Below are 24,256 nucleotides of genomic sequence, written 5' to 3'. Positions count from 1 at the left end.
GTATCAGCACAACAAAAACTCGGAATATATATATATATATATATATATATATATATATATATATATATATATATATATATATATATATATAAATGAGGCTCGTCAAACGGAGGTGTGATGTGGTAGGAAAAATAAGACAAATGGGGCATCAGGAACGAAGTGAATATTTTGTTATGGAACGATAGACAAAAACATGAATAAAATGAAAGGACACATGCGGAGAAATGCAACGCCGTTTGTCTCATGTTTCTACTGCACATACTAACGGAGATATGAACATGGGAATGGTTGTGAACAGGAAGACAAGGACTAACTTGACCGCCAGTACTTCGGTATGTATGCCGTCTGAGGTGTCTGACAGAGCAGTCTTTGATGCAGAGCAAGTTGAGATTGTCAAGCCATGAGATCGTGCTAGTTCGTAGCTGGCATTTGTTGTAGTAAGAGTGAAGACAATAATTTTTTACAAAAGCAGAAAAAGCCGACTGATCCTGATCTATAGAGAAAGCAGGTAGAATGCCTCAGAAGCCTGCCGGATGTACACAGAGATATATCCGGACAGACGGCAGCTATCACGACGTCTTTTTGGTAAGCTCTTTGTGATATTAAGTGATATCAGAAGTGTAACAAGCCAATTATAGGTGAGGTAACAAGTGTTGTAGCCGCTGTTACTGTGAATCCACACATTAGCTCCCGTGATATTGCCAGAGATGGTGGCATAACTCAGCGAAGTGTATTATGCATTCTACATACACATACGTTTCACCCCTATCATATCGCTATCCATCAGTAACTACATGGGAATGATTTTGTGAACCATGTTTCGATTCTGCAGATGGCTGTTATGACATGACACTCTACATTTCTCGCCTATCCTATTCACCGATGAGGCAACGTTTACCAATTATGGAAACGTTAATTGGAATATGCACTATTGGCCTGTAACAAACACACATTGGCTTTGCCAAGTAGAATGCCTGCCCCTCATGGAATGTGTCTGATGTGGAACAGTGGGTGAACATCTCCTTGGGCCTTTTTTCGTACATAAGATACTAAATATTGAACGATGCACTACGTAGAAAATGAACTGCCAACACTATTATATGCAGGGCATACCGCTTCAAACAAAAGGAAGATGTATCAAGATACGAGTGGCAGCTTACAGTGTACGATATGCTTGAATAACATGTTTCCAATCGGTGGATAGGGCAGGGACGACCTGTCAAATAACCGGCTTTTTCTCCATATTTGACGCCGCTAGGCTTTTTTTCTTTGGGGCAGATTGAAGGAGATTGTCTACCGAGATGTGCCAACAACGCATTACAGTAGCTTGTAGGCCCATTCCACATGCATTGCTACATTCTGTGGAACGATCTTCGCGTGCACGCCTCGACGATAGAATAAGAATAACAACTTTATTCCTGATACCTCATTTGTCGATATTTTTCCTACCTCATCATACAATTGTTATTACTGTTAACCGCAACTATATATCGCTAACGTTTCTCGTTTCTTCGATATTTCAGGTGGTACTTTTAGATGCCTCACGCTGTATATAATGTATATATCTTGAAAGTACGAAAATCTAATAATTTTACGAAAGATATCCTGGATCATTTTTTTAACCTGAGAGGGGAAATAATTCATATCACATTAAGAGGCTAAATTCACGTAGCGTTCTTGATTAATTTTAATTACGGAAAAGAGACAAGGCAAATATACATAATTTTATATCAAAACCGAGTGAGTCATCATGGAAGTTATCATGGAAGTTAAAAAATCGGGGTAAGGGTATACTACTACCCTATTGATGATTTCAGCTTCTTGCAGAACGATTGATTGTGATGAATGAATGAATGATTGAATTTCGAAAATATTTCACATATTCCACTAAAATCGAACAGTCATAACGTAAATTATCGTGGAACATATTTTGTAATTGGGAAGGAAGGAGACTGACAGGGCTGAATTTAGGGGGGTGCATCGGTGCACGTGCATACCCCTTCATTGTAAATATACACTATCTAAAATGAGAAGCTAGCAGTGAAAATAGCAACACTTTCCGAAACTTTTTGGCGTCATGTTTCGGTTTGGGGCTTAAAAGAAAGTGGAATTTTTGCAAAAGCAATCGTTTAAGTCGATTTTCTGAAGGTTGAAGAAAAAGAAATCACCAAGCATAGCAATATAACATTTGTCAAGTAGGGAAGAAAACAGAAGCCAGGTGGAGACAACATTTTTTCCTGCATATCACTTGCGACCCTCTTTAAAATACTCCTCCCCCTTTTGCGTTCTATGTATCAGCGTTGTCAGGTGTAAAGAATATTGTCACATGTCATTTTGAAGAGTTTCAATAAGACTGTTTTTTATATATATAGTTGTGTGCACTCACCTCATAAAATCCTGGATCCGACCCTGGAGACTGGAGTAATCCATATTATTATGACGGGGTTTAATTCACATTCTTGACTCGTTTTTATCGAAAGTACTGGAGATTACACCAAAAAGTCAAAGAAAATTTGCAAAATTGAATGATTTTTAGAAAATGTATCGATGAACTCTAAAAGAAATCTGAGGGGGGATAGGAGTGTAAATCCACTCCTTTATCCTTTACCAATTTTAATTCTCTGTAGATTGAGAAGACTAAAAGAAAATGTACGACTTATTACGTAAAATCGAAAACTTTTAAACAAAAATTGTCATAGAACATATTTTTTCAAATTGGGGCGGGGTTGAATTCAATTTTCATTCTTGACAGATTTTAACGCTAAGCTGTGAGGGTATTCCCCATGCCAAAAAGAAAATATACATTAAGTTTTGTGATAATTGTGATACAAATTGTTTACGTGTATTATATTGGAAAATTGACTTACGGACACAGTACGTGTGTAAACTTGCAACATAGGATGGATTTTAACCCTCTTTACCCTACCATTTAGTTGATGAATTGGAACCTCAAACAAATAATTATTTCTGCAAGTAGGAGAAAGGCATATGCCAAGTTCCATCAAAATCGGATAAGTTTTACAAGAGCTATCGTGGAACAGACAAACGGACGGACACACACACACACACACACACACAGAGAGAGAGAGAGAGAGAGAAGTGCCAATATATATAAATGAAAATGAAATCTGTAAGTTTTACGTCCCACGATTATGCCGGCTACGCTAAAGGAGACGATGATGATGAGAAATGAATGAAATGGTGGAATGAAGAAAGTAGGAAGAAACGGGAGAACTCCAAGAAAACATGCACACACATGTTTGTCCTCTACAAAGCTGACTTGGCGCGAGCTGGGATAGAACCGAGGACCCCATGCACCAAAGGTGAACACTATATAAATAGAGAGAGACAGACCAACATAGGTGCACAAATGCCTCGAAAATGGGGAGGAACAATAAAATAAAGGGTCATCATTCGAGAACGAAATGTCGGATCAAAGTCAGGTTTAAAAAAATAGTGATTGTTTAGAGCCGTAGATTTCAGGAGTGTGGAACAGAGATCTAAACAGAGTTAACTTCGAAGTATACGAAAAAGTCATAACGTCTTCCACAGAGTGATCCAAAAGTCTTGTTACACTCCTATACATTTATGTATTTTGCGATGAAATAAAGTTATGAATCAGAAAAAAACATACAATGTTATAAGAGATGAAATAGTAATTTAATCGACAGTGTATTTGTAGACTTTATTTCCATAACAGAGAGACACCGTTGTCCAGTGGTCAGAGCGTTGGACTTACGTCCACGTGGTCCCGGATCCCGGGACCGTGGACTAGGTCTTGAAAGATCCTGATACGCAGGTTAATGACCACGTGCTTACCGCTAGACTAGACGTAGTTCATCCGGTCGCTGATAGATGGCATTGGAGGGCTCAGGCCATTAAATGGGCTGTTACGGCAAGGGGTTTGGTTATTATCGTAACAAATATTTATGCTCCTCCTTATTCGTTCTGGAATTCTACGCGCAGCATTGTGCTAGAGTTTGTGGGTAATGCATGCCGAACATCTTTAAGTTCGTCAGTTGAATGATAACGCGTACTGACAACCTGTTTTTCTTTTCTTTTTTTATGTAATTCTATAATGCATTACTACAGATGAAAGATTGGGACTTCGGGAAGGTCAGTCCAGAGGTGCTAGCAGCTGAGAAACCCACGTACGTAATCCATCTGTTATGTAGGAAGTATTTCATTCAGATATTCTCACATGACATCCGAATAATGGGTTGGTGCTCCTTTTTGCTGAAACCAAACACAATCGATAAGTCATTCGGCTTGCAGTTAAGGGAAACACCAGTCCCGTAACATGGCACGATATATTTCACTGCTGTAGTACAGTAGGGTAACCATAAAATTTTCAGCTGAAAACGGGACAGGCTCCGGCTTTTTAAAAATAATGAGAAATGAGAAACAGGTCAGTGCGTAAATTAGTTCCTGTTTATCTTAGCAATACCCAATACATCTATATTGTAACGTAATATAATATATATAAGCTATCAGGATTTAACTTACAACATAGTAGGACATGATGTTGCTAGTAGGGAATTTCAGTTCAATTCTTGCATCCTTGTTAAGTTGTAAAGGTACTGGATTTGTTATTTACTTCTTTCACTTGCATAAGACGGGACAAATGCTACTTTTTTTCCATCTACTGACGGCATGGGCGGAACACACTTCTAAAACGGGACGTATGGTCACCCTAACGTAAGTACAGTGTGTCTCGTCTTGTATATTAGTATAATGAGACTTTTCCATAAACCTAGTATAATGAAAATGTTAAATTATTAACTAAAAACCGAAACACATTCTATATTAATGGAACTTATTTTAAAAATAATCGCTATGTTCATTTCCTTGACATTCCGTTCTCGAGCAATAATGACCCTTTATTTTATCGTTCCTCCCAATTTTCGGCAGGGCATGACTCCGGATTAAACAAATTTGTGTGCTTATATTTTGTTATGTGCGTGTCTGATAGGGTTGACAAACCGTGCGGTATTTTACCGGACAATTCGGTTTTTGACCACCTTATCCGCTGTCCCGTACAACCTCGAAACACGACGTTAAACGTCCGGTAATTTTTCTTCTTACTAGTTCTATTTTCTATTCTATTCAGATTATTTTGGAGTGACGGAAGCAATCACATGTCGATGAACATGCTTAAAGCAGAGCTTATAATTCGATTTTATATCGACCTGTCGTGCGCGGAATGAAGAATTGAAGGCAGGAAAATTTACTGAGCTTATCAAAGCTACTAAAGATCAACAAAATTACATTTTCAAGAGCACATCTAGCACTGTTTTATCCTGAGCTACATCTTTCAATTAAATAATGCATCAAGATCCAGTAAAAGTATGTAGACATTACCAGCCCCAGCGAAACAGGTAAGACTTATTTTTCAAGTATATTTTATGCATAACATAAAATTATATACCTAGATATACTTAATAATATTGCTAATTATATTTACTTTTCTGTTTTCAACACGTTGTATTATTGATTATAAACTACAAAAATGACATGTGCCGACTCAACCAAAACTCGAATAAGTAAGTTTAATAAATACTTCAAAAGTAACTAAAGTTATTAGATTCGAACTCCGAATCCCTCAATTTTATGTGAAGTAACCACTTTCAGGTTGTCCACATTTTTGACAAGCGATGATGTCATTATCTTAGGAGTATTATATAGGTACTCCAGGATGGTGTCTGGTATTTCCATTTTCAAAAGTAGGTAAGCCTGGTGTGTGAGAAATCATTTTCCAATGTTTGTTAGTGTTATTTTACAATATCTTGTAGACTTACACACTCACCGGGGGATGGAATTGGGATCTCTTACGAAAAAAAGGAGAGAACAATAACCATCAGGTAACAAGTAAGTTCCCACAACGCTGAGGACACATTCCTAAGTTGAATGTGAGTCGTTTGGCAGATCATAACCATACTTAGGACGCACTGTAAGATTTTTTAAAAAGAATTTGCTAGTCACTATGTTTGATATGTTGTTGAAGGCTCCTTAAATAAAAAGGAAAGGATTTGAGTTCATGAACAAAATTAAATCAGAGCATGTCTGGTCTCTCTGTTGTAAAATACAGGTGTATTGACATTGGTTAAATTAAAGAAAACCAGTTCATTATGCACTTAACTATACGATAGTTGCATAAAACGACTCTCATTCTCTTTTTTTTTTTTTTCTTTACGTGAAAGTTGTATTTATCAGTATGATAAAGGATCTGTTTGTACCAAACTTATTTGTTTTACTTTTGAAAACATATAAAACACAGACACACATACAGACATGTATTCATATATCATTAGTATTGGAAGTAGTTAAACCACTTTTAATGGTATACCCTCTTGATAGACAAACGAAAACTGTCAGAGGTGTAATGCATCGGCTGTCTATAGAAGAATATATTGTAGGAAGTGATTTTGCGTAATAATCTAATCAAAATACATAGTCTACATACATTTTGAATTTATTATTATATTTTGTTATATGTAGCCATTATAAAACATATCGTATCATATAAACAATTAACATTATAATTCCTTTAAAAGTAATATTATAATTCCAGTAAAGGTTCTAATTCTCTAAAGAATTCAATCCTCCAACGGATGCACATTTACAAATTCTGAAATTCAGGTTGTCTCATTTTAAAATGATAATTAATTTGAAAGTTTTCGGCCGTTTTCCCGTGATGCAACCATAAATAACAGGCAACATTGCTTTCAATATAGAGGGGGAAAAAATAGAAAATGTGTCTTTCCTCTTTCAAAGGATTTAAAAAAAAACGCGCTGGAACAAGTATACGCTTACTTTTAATGAGTTTTATGCACAATTTCATCTCCCTAACTTCAAGAATTCATGTGACTATTCTGAGTAAAACATTTGAATCATCTTTCCATCTTTACCTCTCTTAGCATATACGTATTTTGAAGAAAATCCTTTTAAATTGAGATAATAATAATAATATTAAAAAAATCCTTTCTTATTCATTGCTTTCGTAATAAAAGGTTTTTGCCCAAGCGTCACGTTTCTACATGTATTTAACGTGGCCTGAATTTTCAGTGAATCGCTTTCATTCTTCCATATAATCGTACCGCCTCCCCCCCCCTTCAAAAAGCGCAATTTTCGAAAATGCTGAAATAAGTGTTATCTTGATTTTTAGTTAAGAGTCTATTTAACAAATTTCACATCTCCAACTGAATAATATTTTTCTTACTATAATTTGATATGATAGTATATTATAGCAGGGCCGGCCTTAGGCTGATTTTACCGATTACTTCCAATCGGTTCCCGCGCTAGTGCCGTCTACTCTGCTGTCCAATCTAATCTATTTTCCAGTGCCGTTTTAACAGCATATTAGGTCCTAGTGCAAACAAGTGTGTTGTGGTCTCTATGACTAAATTTGGTCCTAATGCATGTAATTAATACATGCCATTCTGCTTACGGGGTCCCCGGCCAAGTAGTTATTGTACTGTTAAGATGCCTATACTACTCTTGGTTGTCAAGTACACACAACAACATATTGCAATACAAGTACATCCATGAACTCCACAAGGGAGAGTATGGCCTCTTCCTAACAAATAAATGAATGCTTTGTATTAAGTTTCCGGGCATACGCAAACATTTTCTGAATTTAATACTGCAGTAGTTTATTTATTTATTTATTTTACGTTTACAACTTCTGTTGTAAAATTAGATATTATGTCCAGGAAGTATTCTGCACACGTCCAACACCCCTTACACTCCCCCAAATTTCCTTGCACATACCCCTGGGCGTAAAAATATTGTTTTATTTGAGTTTGTTTAAAAATGTATATCATTATTCTGGGTGCACACCCTCTTTTATTTTGAACACCTCATTACGTCAAGGTTCTGGGAGTTCTTACTGATTGTCATGTGATATTACCGTGAATACCGAAATTGTATCAAATAAACCATCCTCAGTGACTCCTTTGCATATCCTTTCTCTTATTATAGCTATATTAAAAATACAATACCAGAGGACAAACTTTGCGCCCTCCTGCGAAAAATCCCGTCATTGTATTTTAAAAAAAATCAAGTCAGGAAAACCGAATGTATACCATTTGTTTGTAAGTAGTGCGTAGTAAATAGGTGGCTGCTTATACTATACTTTGTCTCCTAACTAATAATAGAAAATATATCATCCATCTTCCATCATTTCTTTAAGGTTTGTGATCGTCTTATTATTTCTTTTTGTCTGCAGTCGATAACGATTTCAAGCTGATTATACGTTTCAAAAATAGCTACCTATGATGTTCCCACTACACTGTAAAAAATTTCATAGGTAAATTTACAATAAATAAATAAATAAATAAATGAAATAAAATAACGGTGAGAATATGTTTGCCACTCCACTATGTAAATCAATTTACGCCTATAAAGTAAAATTACTAATATGAAATAATGTATATACAATTATATTTTTATCAATAAAAATATCATACTTTCTTATAAATTTACTGTAAATTTGTAAAAAGACCCATTAAATTTTGTAATTTAATCTAAGGAAGTGTATATCAACTTACAAAATAAAGGGTGAATGGTTTTACATTGATGTTTGGCAATTTAATTAAAAAAAAAAAAAGATCAGTGTAGCATACATTAAGTTTTCCTGACTTGAATTCTTTGCGAAAAGATACGGCTGTTAAGAAATCTTTGAACAAATGACCTCATATCAATGTGCATTTCATTAGGTCTTAGAAATATAAACTTATGAAAACATAGACTTCACCATTGTATTTCTCGTAAAATTCAAGCCCAATTTGATATATTACATGACCTCTTTCCTATTTAAAAAGTCGAGCAAAATACAAGATGGCCAACTTCAAGATGGCGGTCATGATAAGCGCACTGTCAAAGAGATGTCTACTTCCTCCCGGTTTCGGTTAATGTGTTCTTGTTTTTCATCCCTTTACCCGTTTCACAAATAAAATGAAATTTTCAAACTTGAAACACATTGTTATGGCTTATTCTGAACAATCAGGTATTTGGCCACTGTAACTGTCTTTATAAAGGGAAGTACTGTAAATTTTGCTTACGCTCGTTTCTTGATATTCCACACTTCTCTGCCAAGTTTGGTCAAATAACTAAATTTCGACGCCGATAGGTTTACTTGTAAGAGAAGAAAACTATTAAATACTGGTACAGAACCTTCTTGAAAAATTGCGAAACACAAGGGTGAAATATGTATTTTAAAATTCATTCACTGTCTGCATTTCCATTTGAGTTATTTCTCTGAAAAATTAGCTGCTAAAGCAATAAACAAGGTAAGAGTTTTCACCAGAAAATTTTGCAGATGGGAAAACGTTAGAAAGAGAAATAGGCAGAGAGAGCGCACTGTACAGATCTTGGTGCAAGTTAGTTGTAAACCTGGGGCCCCGCACCGCCTAAGGCCGGCCCTGTATTATAGTAAATTGAGGGTACGTTTATGAAAATAAATTTTGCTTCTATTGTTGCTCAACAATGCTGAGGAGAAATGGAACTCAGGAGTCCCGTCAGGCGGAAAGGCTTCGACGTTATAACTCACACAGACAAATATTGTATGAGCAAAAAAAATGGGATTTAAAAGTCCCGACAGTCGGAAAAGGAGTGAATCCTTGCCATAAGCATTATCTGAATAAATAAATCTTAATATAGAAATCAGCCCCTTACCCTTTTCATAGGTAAACATTTTTGAAGACGCTGAAATACGTATTTAATTTTATATGAGTTTATATGGGTCATTCTATTTGAAATGGGACTTTTGATGTAACTGATATGCTGATAGGCAGGTAGAAATCAAAACACGTTGAAATTGTGTAAATACATAAATTGCAAAGGTAACTTAAAATTAATAATGAACTCAGTAATATTTTTATAATTTTATTTAAAAACATTGATGTCAAAATAGGTGATGTCACCACCGTGCGTTGCAACCACTTACAATTTTATTTGAATGATTCGAAATTACAAAAGTACTATCTTTTATTCGCCAAGTATTAAACGACTTTTTTTAATGTGTGAATAACGATGAATAGATTGAAATAAATTTATAAGCTAAAGCTTTATTTATGCTATTAAAAGTAGCATTCTTTTCTGTATCTAGTTTTTTTGTCACCTCCGTGCTAATGCATTTTAAAAAAAAATATATGTCCGCCATATTTCTCAACTTCATTTTTGTTGTAGTCTCAGGACTTGTTAGTTTATGGAACTTTCCAAGGAAGGCGCCAGTTAAGCGAGGTAAGTTTGTTGGTAGTGACTGTTCCTTTTTATTAGTCTGAAATCGCACTTGCTTTAATTTGGTTCAACACAAGTTGTCAACTCCGGTCGAAATTATAAGAAGGTATTTGTAGATGATAATTTAATTTAGTTGAATCATAATGTTACTTTTTAAGAATTAATGCTGAAAATAAGGGTAAACAGAATCTAACCTTAGGGGTATATCTTAATCGTGCCATAATGGCGAAATTTGTCACCTCCGTGCGTATAAACTAATGTAATCTCCGTTCATTACTGCGTGCACGGAGGGGATGTGATCTGTAATATCTTCAAAATAGATAAAACTAATCGAAAAGTGGAAAAGCAGTATATTAGACAAGAGTATTTTGCATGAGATACCGTTATCACGACTCACCTATCTGCTTTCGCTTTGCGAACATTTTATAGATACGACATTTATTTTCACGTTAAATAATGGCTGCAAAACGAAAGTACATAGCTGAATCGTGATAACGGTATTTCATGCAAAATAATATTGTCTAGTACAATGAGTTTCCATTTTTTGATTAATTTTATCCATTACACAAAATCTGTAAAATTAGCGGAAGTTTAATTTCGTCACAATGAGGCCTTTTAACTATGTTTTTAATACGCACATCGTATTTCTTCTTCTTATAATAAACAAATATTAAGGATAGCATATGTTAAAATACTGTACTTCATTTGAATGCTAATGTTAACAATTGAGTTCTGGACATTGGCAATCATTTATGCACATGTACGTATGCTTACTAATGTTATATCATGTAATACTATTTTTTTTAAATTCGTTACAAAGTTTTACTTTTCAATTCCATACAGATGGTCTTGTCACCTTCGTTCATGTGATGTCACATCCATGCTGGTATAAAGTCTTCTCCATTCATTTAGCTGTCACCTCCATTCAGAGCATTTTTCAAATTTACCAATATTTCTCAAAATATTGGTTCTCGTGTTGAACCGCTGTATTAATGTTAATGTAAGTCATTATAGCGAACAGAAAAATAAAGAAAATAATGATTTTGAACAGTGTAAAAATTTCGTTTTTCAAACCCTCAAAAACACCTTTTCAAATAGAATGACCCATATATCGATTTTCACATCTCACACTTAAGCAAAGCCTTATAATGGGCATTTTTTTCAATAAAGAGAGGAAATTTTAGATGTTATATAATCGACCCCAGTTTTCCCATTAGGAGCGACATTTTCGGAAACGCTGGAACATGTTTTTCCTTAGTTTTACATAAGAGTTTATAAACCAAATTTTTCATCAATCAGTAAATCCCTTTATTCGACACTTTGGATAAAAGGAAATTTCAATATCATAGAAACTGACTCTTCTTCCAGGGGAAGAGCAGAATTCTCCATCTTCTGCCTCAATGTGATGAGATGATGCCTTTACTATTTAGACCTTGATCTGACGTCTCATCGAACTATGCATTCATATTAAGTTCTTAAAGATTCTTATTGTTTATACTTTTAAAATAATCATTACGGAAACTGCATCAAACGTGAACCTATTGCTGGAGATAGCGTTTAAGTTTCCCTTTCAGCACTGAGGCTGTATGGAACAGAAAGATCGACCTACTTAGCAAATACCAATCAATTAACTGTAATGAAGCAAGTAAAGTATAAAAAAAAATAAATAAATCGTTGTTTAATGTGAAAGCTAATCTACTATTCGAGTTTGTATCTGCGACAGATATTCTTACTAGGAATCAACTCAGGCATGGACCTATTGTTTGATGTAGAATCTCAACAATAAGTATTCTCACAGAGAATTGAACCCAGGTTCCATTTCCGTCCTTACCTCTCTATCCTAACTGGAAATAATATATCTGTCAATTCCGGTTTTAATATTGAGTGAAACGCAACTCACTAGTTTCATACACACACTCCCCAATTGACTTTGAACTTACTGCTATACCTTGGACCAATTTCAACTCCAAGGAATTGATATGATCGGGAAACAAGCAAACTCACATCGAGACCACTTCCTATCATGCCACTACCAAAATGTTCCGACACCCTGATACGTTTCTAATTGCATTTTTGTTTGCTAATTTGAGTACGCTGAATCCAAAGAAACTACCCATCCATGAGCCACGAGAAAAATGACCCTCAAAGTTGGAGTCTTTGAAGTAACGTTTATACCTTGTAGTTGATGTCTAGTAGATGGTGTTGCTAAAAATGCTTTAGTTAGAGAAAATATGAAAAACACAGCAAACGAGAAAACTCCATATAAGTAGGGATGAGCACGAGTAGAACTAAAATTTGACTCGACTCGAAATTCGAAGCGAATTCGAGTCGAGTTTCGAGTCGAGTCAAAGGTAACTTACTAGAGTCGAGTTCCGAGTAGAGTCAAGCTTGATAAATGGCTCGCTCGTTCAGCTTGTTTTAACTCGTTTTGAAATCATTGCCTGATTAGACTGGAAAGCGAAAGTCATGAGAAATGTAAGCAGTAATGTGGAATACTTTTAATGTTGCTTATGAGATTATATTTTTAGTGTTGCTGGCATCTCGTCTCGTCTCGATTAATCAGATGACAATGGATTTTTATAATGAGACAGTCTCAAATGTCGTGAGCACCAATATAAGTATAGAGTTCTTATCATCAAGACTGAGACCTGATAATCAAAGGCTTCAGCCCAAGCAGAAGCCCAACCCGGGTAGTGATGTCAACCGGCTTAGCTCTGTTCAACTGAGCGAACAATTCGAGCCGACTCGGTTAGGATAAGCCACCGACTCGGTTCAGGTGAGCCATCGGCTCGAGACAGCTCTGTTCGGTGAGCTGTTGACTCGGCTTGATAGCGAATGAGCTGTGAGCGAAGCAGCTCGAGCCGTTGACAACCCTAAACCCGGGCCGAACAGTTCGGAATATGTTTGACCGGAGCTCTATAAATTTTAACAAATTTTGGCTCGAGCCAGAATACTTGATCCTCCGGAACTCAAACCCAGAACTTCGTGAACGATGTCCTTGCCTCCTAGACTTAATGACTACCGATGTCAGCAAACTAGTTTTCAGTATTCAGATTCACATCTAATAATAATAATAATAATAATAATAATAATAATAATAATAATAATAATAATAATAATAATAATAATAATAATAATAATAATAATAATAATAATAATAATATGGAGAAGAAAAAGAAGTTATAGTAGTAGTAGTAGTAGTAGTAAGTATCATTGATAATAATTGTAGGAAACTTGAAGAAAGTACTTGGACCTACACACAGCATTTGGCTCCATTTGGCTCGTTTTAACTCGACTCGAAACTCGAGTCGAGCTCAATGATGTCTGTTTCGAGTCGAGTCGAGTTTCAATGAAAACTCGCTCAAATTCGCTCGTACCCATCCCTACATATAAGTACGGAATGGAATCAAACGGGGCAATGATCGTGTTGGAAACAAATTTCTACCGATACGTTCGTATGCAAAAACTTGCCTTAGGTACGCTTCAATATAGTATAATTTATTTCCAAGATGTTTACAGCTGGTATGATTTTTGGTATCTTTATTTACTACTGGTATGCCATATCAGCATAGGTGTAACTAGATGGCGTCAGCTCCTTAGAACACCGTTAGACTTACAGGCTGCAGTTGTGGTCGTTGAAAAGTTATTTCAATTCTCAGAAGCAAGGAGGCACGTACCCCTAGTAAAATATTCTAGTAATGTTAATGTCCCATACCGTCCAAATTCCATCACTTGAACGAGGTAGAATTAAGAGTAGTTTTAAGTTGGTCATAAAGAACTCTGTCGGATAACAGGTAGAATGTTTCAATTCAATGGACTTAATTCTTCCTAGTTTTCCTGGTTAACAAGGGATCCAAACCACCCGTCTTTTCTGGTACTGGCCTTATACGTCGAATATAAAATCTATATAGTCTAAAGTAGCTAATCAGATCATTCAGAAATATTGCCCTGCTCCTATCTATAACTTTCTTAATCGCGTGCTATTTTAAAACTGAACAGGTAGCAGTGTCACATGTACACCACGTGAAAAAGTTTGGTTTATGTGGGGGTGGTACTTTGTCAATTAATATCGAAACTGGAAACGGCAGTAGATTTCTACCATTCACTGTTTTAGTAGATTAGATGAAGATTGAATTTATTATTATAATCTATAGTGATCAACATTAAAATCGGAAATGATTTATTTCGGTCACTTCCGGTTTGAATAGAGGGTTTAGAGAGAATATGGTAGGTGGTATTTTTAGAATCTAAAGGATTTTTTTTACAAAAAGAACTCTTTCTGCTACCTTTCATCGCTGGATCAATATTGAAACCGGAAGTTACAGTGGATTTTTATCACTTCCGGTTTTAGTCGAGACTTAAGGATGGAGATGGAATGTACTCTTGTGACGCTTAATTGATTGCAGGAAACCACTTCTCGCTATCTATTCCCGTTTTTGCTCTTTAGTGATCAACGTTAAATCCGGAAATGATTGTTTTCTAGCACTTCCAGTGAATAGATCACCTCCAGAAACGAACTTTTGATCCTCGGTACTCTTGCAAAAACTGATAGTGATCCCTGAAGTAATTTTGTCTCCCACACCAGTGGCGGATCTAAAAGGTAAAAACTTGGGGGACAACCAGAACCCAGACTATGAAAGGTACGTATATCATGAGTTTACTATAAACTTCCAAAAATATATAAATAATAACTTAAAATATTTTTGTCATTCAAAAAACTGGGTGGCTAGACCCCCCGGCCTCGGGCTACATCCGCCACTGTCCCGAACAGACGTACATACGGACAGACAGGGTACGTAAATATGTAAAGGAGTTTTTAGTAAAGAAGCCTTAAAAAGTAGCGAAAAAGCGTTCACTTGCTTCGGACCATTATAAATACCAGAAAGAAGTACATTCTTTCTTCTCACTGAAAGCATTTACACCTACCTCATATAAATAAGGGGAAAAATACAATAATAATAGTTGAGGATAAAGCACGCTGAGCTGACCCATTAGGAATATAAATAACAAACAGTTTGAGCACGTGTGAGTTTTGTGTAAGTTCGTATACTGATAACAAAAGTGTGCGATGAAACGGAACATTTTCTACCTATTCACTGAAGCTTAGTAGCACCTATATTGAAAATTGAATTTGGAACGAATACTATATTGAAGTTCTAAACATGTCATGGACACCTGATATTGTAAGAGGCAGGAAATATTCTCAACAGAAACTGTAAAGGTATCCATCCACGCAGAGTACTCTGGAGTTTTATCACGGCAGGAGCGAGACGTGAGCTGCCATCTATTATCGCTGGAATAAACTTCCTGTCCTTCTCAAAATGTAACACATTTGATGTTTCTCTGTGTTCTGAAGCAGTCTCATCTATGCGCAAACACGTAGTGCCCAGACCACCTGTCAGGAAAGAGGGGAGAGGACTTAGAAAAATATTTACCACTCCACATTTAATGTAAAACAAATATTTTTGATTAGTATTTATAGTCGCAAAATGTAAATGCGAATGGAATCTGTTTTAAAAGATGAATAATAATTTCGCTAACCAGATGACGAAATCAGTGAATTCTTCTGTTTTGTGGAAATTATACACATATGTTTATACATATACATATGCATAGTACACACATATGTTTAGCTATATGGAACAAATAGTCTAGTGATTAGCATCCGTGCATTTGGTTCATGTGGTGATAGGTTTGATTCCCGGTTGAAAGGGGACACAGTGGTTTGCAGGTAGAGCACTTAGCTCTGGTGCCAAGGGTTTCTGTTTCTATCCCAGATCATGTGAATTTGTGGTGGACAACATCGTATATGTAGGTTTTCTCGGTATACTCCCTTTTTTCCTCCCACATTATCATGCCATGAATTCTTTCATCATTATTCACACATTAATAATCCATCTCCTTTACCTTAATCCGTGCGACGTAAACTTAAATATTTCATTACATTTTTAAAAGATTCCCGGTGAGGCCACGATAACTCAGGGTAAAGTGCTCAACTCTGATGTGTGGGGTCCCTGGTTCGGCCCCGCTCACCCAAAACGGGATTTGTGTTGGACAAACATTGTGAGCGAGATTCTTCTGCTACCTCCCACTTCCTTCATTTCACCATTTCATTAATCATCATCATCACCGCCTCCCTTAGTCTCGATGTATAATTGTGAGATTAAATAAAGGAAGGCTCGCAGCGAAAAAGCATTGGAATTTGATTCGATTTGGATTCTACTTTAAACTTTGGAACTGGGTCTCATATAGCCTCTGTGCCTAAAAAGAAGCGAAAATTTAAAGAAACAAACTATAAAACTGATCATCTACTTCTGATCGCGAAATCAAAAGTAGAATTCTGGAAATTCCAGTAGAGTAATCGGCATCCATAGTCCATTTTTGACCTTGAAAGTACTTACACTTTTTGGTACATTTTGTCGTTGAAGTAATGAATATTGTAATTACTCTAAGTACTCTCATTGAAGTAATAAATGTTTTAATTGAAGTACAAAGGTTTAATTGTAATTGTAATTGAATTATTACGGCTTTTTTTTTTACCGGTACTTTAGGTACAATTACTGACATGTAATTATGCTGTACCGGACCGTAGTCTCATTACTCCGTTGTTGCTTTTTTGCGTATGTAACATTGAAAGTACTTAGTTTTTGTACTTATACTCATTACCTGTAACTAGTATTACTATGTGTACTTACTGTACACATAGTAATACTAGTTACAGGTAATGAGTATAAGTACAAAAACTAAGTACTTTCAATGTTACATACGCAAAAAAGCAACAACGGAGTAATGAGACTACGGTCCGGTACAGCATAATTACATGTCAGTAATTGTACCTAAAGTACCGGTAAAAAAAAAGCCGTAATAATTCAATTACAATTACAATTAAACCTTTGTACTTCAATTAAAACATTTATTACTTCAATGAGAGTACTTAGAGTAATTACAATATTCATTACTTCAACGACAAAATGTACCAAAAAGTGTAAGTACTTTCAAGGTCAAAAATGGACTATGGATGCCGATTACTCTACTAATTCCACCCAAGCATATTCATAATATAAATAAATATATCAATATTTAATATATTTGTATATTTATATAATACGGTATTGTGCAGAGAGTGTTCACAAACTCTGTGGAATATTTGGTGCAGTAGCGGATCCAGGATATAATCAAGAGAGAGGCTAAACCATAGTTTGCCGCTTTATCCAGTGTAAAGCAGGATTGAAGCCCATTTTATCCAGTGTATATCTGAGCAACAAGGGGGAGGGGCTATAGCCCCTATAGTCCTCCCTTGGATCTACGCCTATTTCGTCACAATCATAACACTCAACTTATTTGCTACGTTGCGTTGACCGTACATTCCACGGAGTTTGCGAACACTCTCTGCACAACATTAACCACATTTATCAAGTTTACACTATAACAACACGGTGTTCTGTCGTGAACCGCTCCATTCCTACTAGTGGTGGGCACAAAAACTTTCAAAAATCCGGTTTTTCGCCGAAACCGTTTATCGGTTTTCTACAAAACCGGTTCGGTTTTCACTGGATCCGGTTTCGGTTTTCTTCAAAACCGGTTCTGTTGTTTTTTCAAAATTGACTCTATTTCTGACCAGAATAATGTTTCGTTGTTCTCTGCAAATCGATTCCATTTCCACAAAAAAGTTTTATGTGTTTTCCAAAAGTTTTCACCGAAATCAGTTTCAGTGAAAACCTAACCGGTTTTGAAGAAAATCGAAACAGGTTATGAAGAAAACCGAAACAGGTTTTTGAGAAAACCGAATCGGTTTGGGAGAAAGCCGAAATGTCGGTTTTTCGAATTGTAGTTTTTTTCTAGAAACCGGTTTCCGGTTTATATAAAAACCGGTTTTGCCCATCCCTAATTCCTACCCATACAGAAAACATTACGATCATGTGCTATTCAGCGCTCCCTGACTACTAACCACAAAAACAACAGATAAAAATCATGTAACGTTCGGTGCTCTCATTGTATTAGAAGAGAAATGATGGGCATATCAAAAGTTACGTTCTTTATGAGATACTCTTTATTACTATGGAATAATAAAATGTCTCAAATAGTAAATGAAGATTCACATTTACTTTAATTTCGCTGTTGATATGATCACAGAACTTCTCTAACCCTCACTATCATCTAGACATCTATTCAACATACATATACTTACTGTCAAAAATTCGGGACGATAGGTCAACTCATTGTGACCAAAGTTTCTTTTTAAAAAAGGAGAGAGAGGGAATAGATACTGGAAATACACGGTTTTCAATCTAAAATTATGGAATTATTTAGACCAACTGTTAGTAGTTAAGTCAAATTACATAAAAAACGGGCCAAATCTAGACATTTAGAATAAAAAGATGGGACCTTCTGGAATTTGTTCGTGATCTCTTCCTCATTAACCTCCATAAAATCCAAAAAAATCCAGTTGAGGTTTTCCGCCATTTTGAATAAATAGTCTGCCATTTTGGATTTCTTGCACGCACTTACTTTATGCCACATAACTTCTAAACTAATTAATGTAGAAAAATCATTCTTTATTATACTTCTAATATTACAGGCAATGTAACAAATTATTATCACTTTTCTCCAAGTAACCATTTTTGCATAACTTTAGGATAAAATGAAAAATTGTGACCAGTATTATGGGACATATTCTTTCTATTGAGTCATACAACTTAACAGTAGAAATATGAAGAAAGTGCTCGAATAGAAGTTTTTGAAATTTCATAAGCTTTAAAACGATGTATATATTGTCACTTTATACAATATCAGAGATGCGTAATGAAGCTTCAAACGTTATCGGACTGCCCACAATTTCTGTAGAAACATATGAATTAATCATTTAACATGAAGAAAAAGAGGGACTATTTAGTGATTTGAGACGGTTTTTCATTGCAATTTCTGGTAAGTATCAACAGGTTTGGAAGTCCGGTTAGTTAGTAAATAGTTCGTAAACAGTGGCGTCGATAGGGGGTGCGCAGGAACTCTGAAAATAGACTTTCGCACTATCTTTCTATATGTAAGCGTGTGCGTTTATTGAAATTAGTGTTTGTTATAAACGTTTCAAAAAGAAGATGAAATCTATTGAAATATGTTTTACTGATGTTGTTATCCCGCAAAAAAAAAAAAAAAAAAAAAAAAAAATCCAGTTGCGGTTTTTTCGCCTTTTTGAATAAATAACCCTAGTCCAGTGCAAATTACGACAAAAATCGATCAAACTTCTTCTTTTTTTTTTAAAAAAAAAAAAAAAGATTAAAGTTGTTAGAGTACGTTATATGTATTGATATTATACTTAAACAGTCTCAAAACTCTAGTTGTTGGTTTTCCATATTTTTTGCGGTCAATTATATGAGCAATATATGAGGTTTATAACAAAACACTATTGTAAATAAATTATTGTATTTGATGGTTATGATGGTGGACCTAGTGTAAAGGATATACAAAACTCGATATGAACAAAGAAACTATAAATACGCGTAATTGTTGAGGATAACATCCACGTTGTTCGTTTATCTCACTAGGAATTTCTTTCTAACACAAAGAACAAATCCGAATTGATATCACTTCTGACGAAATATCTGGAGAAATCTGGTTGTACCGTACATCAATCACCTGGATATGCACACATTAGTTGTGTTAATCGCAACAAATCTTGCAAAATCTGGCTCATGAGTAATAGTGGGAGAACATTCAGATATTTCGTTTCTGATGGTAGCACTCGCAACAGCATACACGTTTATTGCTGGCTCAAAGCCACTACATAAGATATACAGGAGTACCAACTAATCTTCAGAGAGCATTGGAAGATATGGTGAACTGAATTTTATTTCTGCATGCCTTCACTGGTTGATACTTCTGCTCCACACAGTAAAGGAAAGAAAGTTGCGTACAAAATACTGGGAAAAAATGAAGTACTGCGTCGAGAAATAGATTTTTCATCAACCCAACATCATCTGCTGATGATGTGGCAGCTGCTGGAGAAAAAATCTTAGCGTTATATAAATGTGCAGAGAAAGAAAATCTGGATTGTACAAGATTCTGCATGTACAGAAAGATTGTAACCAAACAACGCATTAGTACACTTTCAACTTAGCAGTACCATCTCCAACAACTGCTGCTGCAAATCACCATAGTCTCCATGTGTTCATTCAAGTTCAGCAGTGGAAAAATCACGAGATGACTACAATTGAATGGGGCTGGAGAATTTGTGGTGACTGCCTTCTTTGTGTAACAACATTTGAACAACCTGTTCCAGAAGATTTGTTTAAGTTCATAGCATGCATCTGCCAGGCGAACTGCGGAAACAATTGTGGGTGCAAAAGAAGAGAGCTAGATTGTACATCAGCATAGAGTAGTGGACACGGATATGGTAATAGCACTACTTTAATTAAAGATGCAGATGAAGGAAGAGATGATAAAGCTGTTACTAAAACCAACTTCTTTGAGAAGGGAGTTAACAAAAACTGTGGACATTCAATTGCATAACGCCATCGAGAAAAGTAAGTCTCAAAGTACACTGGTATCTTGAGAACTTTTGTTGAAGTTTATTTATCGTCTCAAGGTTTTTTACTTTGCCATATACACTGATCAGCAGTTAAATTAGAGACAGCAGGACAGTTGCAGAAACCGCCCTGCAGATGCTCCACCAGTGCATGTGAATGAAATGCTTCGCGAGGGTACTGCTGCCGTGTACTTCCTCTCGGTATCCTCGTCAGTGCAGTGTACGATGGGCAAGACGAAGGACCTGAGTGTACTTGACCGTAATCAAATCGTAGGGATCGGACGACTGGGTGGCTCGATTTCGGAAGTGGCTGAGGCACTCGGATATTCAAAGGCGTGTATTGTGAGTACCTGGCTTCGGTAAAATCGCACCCACACGGGCAAACTGCCGCGGTCAGGGGAGTGTCGAAGACAGGGGGTAAACGCTGAGTGTCCCGTATCGTAACAGCCGATAGACATGCCACAGTACGTCAAATCGCGGAGAGGTTCGATGCAAGACAACAACGCCGTGCCAGCAGCCACACAATTACCAACCACCTGCTCGCCATGGGGTACAGAAACCATCGACCCACGCGAGTATCCCTTCTAACAGCACAACACAGAAAACAACGTCTAGCATGGGCAAAGGAACACTGCCTCCGGACCGTGAAAATGTGGGAAAAGGTTTCCTGGACAGTTTCACATTGGTACATACCGATGAGCCGGTAAAGATGCGGATCACCAACGAAGTTGCCTAGGAAGCGGGAATGCACCAAGGCCACCTCCACAATGTAGAGGAAACTTCGCAAAATGGCAATGCAAGAAAATCCGCCAACACAAAGGTGTATGGCTAATCGTCTTGACGTGTCTTTGGGGACTGTGAGCCAGACGTTACACCATCAACTCAAGCTGGAAAAGTCATGAAAGCTCGCGGCCATCTTCTCACGGATGCCCAACAAAAGGAACGAAAGTGTAACGCCCGGAAGCTGTACGAACGGCATTTGGCAAAACAAAGGTGGATGTACATCGTAACGCTCGATGAAGCATGGATTTCCCTTTCCGACTGTGGCAAACCGAGAGCCATCATATACCGAGAGAAAGGCTCCAAAAACTTTAGAAGGTGGGCCGTGTCTGTAAAGAATCCTTCCCAAAATGGTTCATGGTAGTTACTGGCTACTGTTACCGAGGTAAACCGAAGATTCGTAGGGTGGCGAAGAACTGCAAAATAAATTTGCAGTATTTTCAGGAGAAGATCATGCGGCCGATCTACGAACATGAGATTCCAACAATGTACGGAAATGACGCCAATCTGGTGCGCATTCACATGGACAAGGCCTCATCACATGCCTCGCGATCGTCCTTCGCATTCTACAGGGAGATGGAGGAGGCAAGTAGTATACAAGTGATATCTTTCAATGAGGTACCTGTTAAATCTCCAGATGCAAATCCCATGGACTATTGTGGATTTGGATTGCTGAAGTGGGCTTTGGGTAAACGGCGTATGACAACTGTAGAAGGACTTTGGAAAGCTGTACAAAGGGAATGGGACAAGATTCCCCTCCCAGTTCTTCAGAGAAATCTATTACAGTGGAAATTACGCTGTCGGGCTATTGTTAGGAACCAAGGGAAACACATCGAGCACTTACGGACCTGGCGCCATGGATTCTTCTAAATTTTTAGGTAAGTCGAAATTGGCCAAGTGTAGACGCAACAACCTCTGTAGTTGCAGCTACACAGTTTTGCCATTTCTCAGCCAATGAGTGGATTCAGTGACTAAAGAAATCTGAAGTCTGCGATATGAAGAAATCCTTAAGCCTACGTTGCAGCGTTTTGTCATCAGATAAGTTCTTCCATGCCAAGGAGTTATCGCAGTGCCGGGAGAGATGGTAGGTTAGTCAGTGGAGGAGTCACCAGGAGAACACGATGGATGAGGAAGAGCTTCAACCTCACTTGGCCTATGATCGAATCACAAATCCCTAGCATAAGTGCTGAGCGTCCTTCTATTGAACTACCGTGCCTCCTACCTGTACCGTGCCACCGAGTTTGTCCTCAAATACCTTTACTTTTTATCCATACCATCGTTTCAATTAACACCTTTGGGATCCATATACTAGTACTATAGGCAATGCTATGCTTTTATAGATTTCTCCATTTTAGCTTCCTCGCTATCAATATCGACAGTAAGAATTTTGATATCAAGCTTATTTATACACATTGCATGAGCATTGGGACCCTTAAAATCCACTCCACTTAGCTTGCTTTGGAGCTCTTTAGAGATAGATCCTGCCCCAGGTTGCTCGGGCCTTGGGTCACCTCTCTACTAACCCAATATTAAAAAATTGACATTATAGTAAGATTTTTATAATATACTGTTTATAGCAAATTTTGTAATAAAAACCGGTAGTGAGAAAACGATTCTAAACTGTAATTTGCTCTACCTATTGTTTATCAGCACCTGCGCAAGCAGAACTTTACGGGTGAGGTTAGATTTACTTTGAAGTTGCACCACTCGAGTGTGACATAATGTCACGTGGTATTATTGTGGGGCAAAGGTGGAATAAAACGAGCTCTGCGGAACTTCTAATCCCCTTTGCTCGTTGACGCTTGCTCAGCTATGTTTCTTAGCGTAAGTAAATAACTTTTTTTTTTTTTTTTTGTCAATAAAGTTGTGTTTGCAAAGTGGACAAATGCCGCGTGACCGGATGCTGCAACTTCAATGTAAATTTAACTATACCCGAACTTATAATAAATATAAATACTGTATGTGGGTGACATCATTGAACAGTTTGGAGAAAGAAATTTGAATAATTTCATAGAACTGCTGAATTTTCACATGAAACTTTTTCAGATTGTATGTTGTTCTGTTAGCTACAAAACCAATCTGCATTTGTTCATTTACATTGGGAACTTGTAGGAATATATATATATATATATATATATATATATATATATATATATATATATATATATATATATATAGAAAGATATATAGATATAGATATAGATATATATTTTACAAATTGTGTGTTCAAAGTCACCCCCAAGATAGGGTGACTTTGAACACTGAACTTAACGTAATGATATCTGTGTCTGTGCAAGACTTCTGTTCAAAGAGATCCCATCAAGTGAAAGAGATTGAACAGCCCTGCATTGTAGATATTAATTTTGTCGTTCTAGGACATAAACTGATGGAGTTTCGTACATTAAAAGAAAAAAACTTTCAAATTTGACTCTGTATTTTGTCAGGAGTAAAAATTAAAGTTTAACAGATTATTTACATCTGTTTCATAAGTAGAAAAAACCTTCGGCTTATACTCTTTCATCTGGTGTAAAAAAATGTATATATTTTACTTCAAAGTTGTGTTATTGCCTTCCAAACTTAAAAAAAAAAAAATACCAATGTAGGATTTATTCAAAGACAAAATGAGGCCTATCATGAATACCGTTCAATTGACTTATACAGTCAAGGAAATAAAGAAAATGGAATTACAAGGACATATTGACAAACAAAATATGA

This window comes from Thermobia domestica, chromosome 18 (assembly GCF_964235325.1).
Source record: "Thermobia domestica chromosome 18, izTheDome1.hap1.1, whole genome shotgun sequence".
In the NCBI taxonomy this organism is placed as follows: Eukaryota; Metazoa; Arthropoda; class Insecta; order Zygentoma; family Lepismatidae; genus Thermobia; species Thermobia domestica.
The sequence above is the reverse complement of the archived record's forward strand: the minus strand, read 5'-3'. Positions refer to the sequence as shown.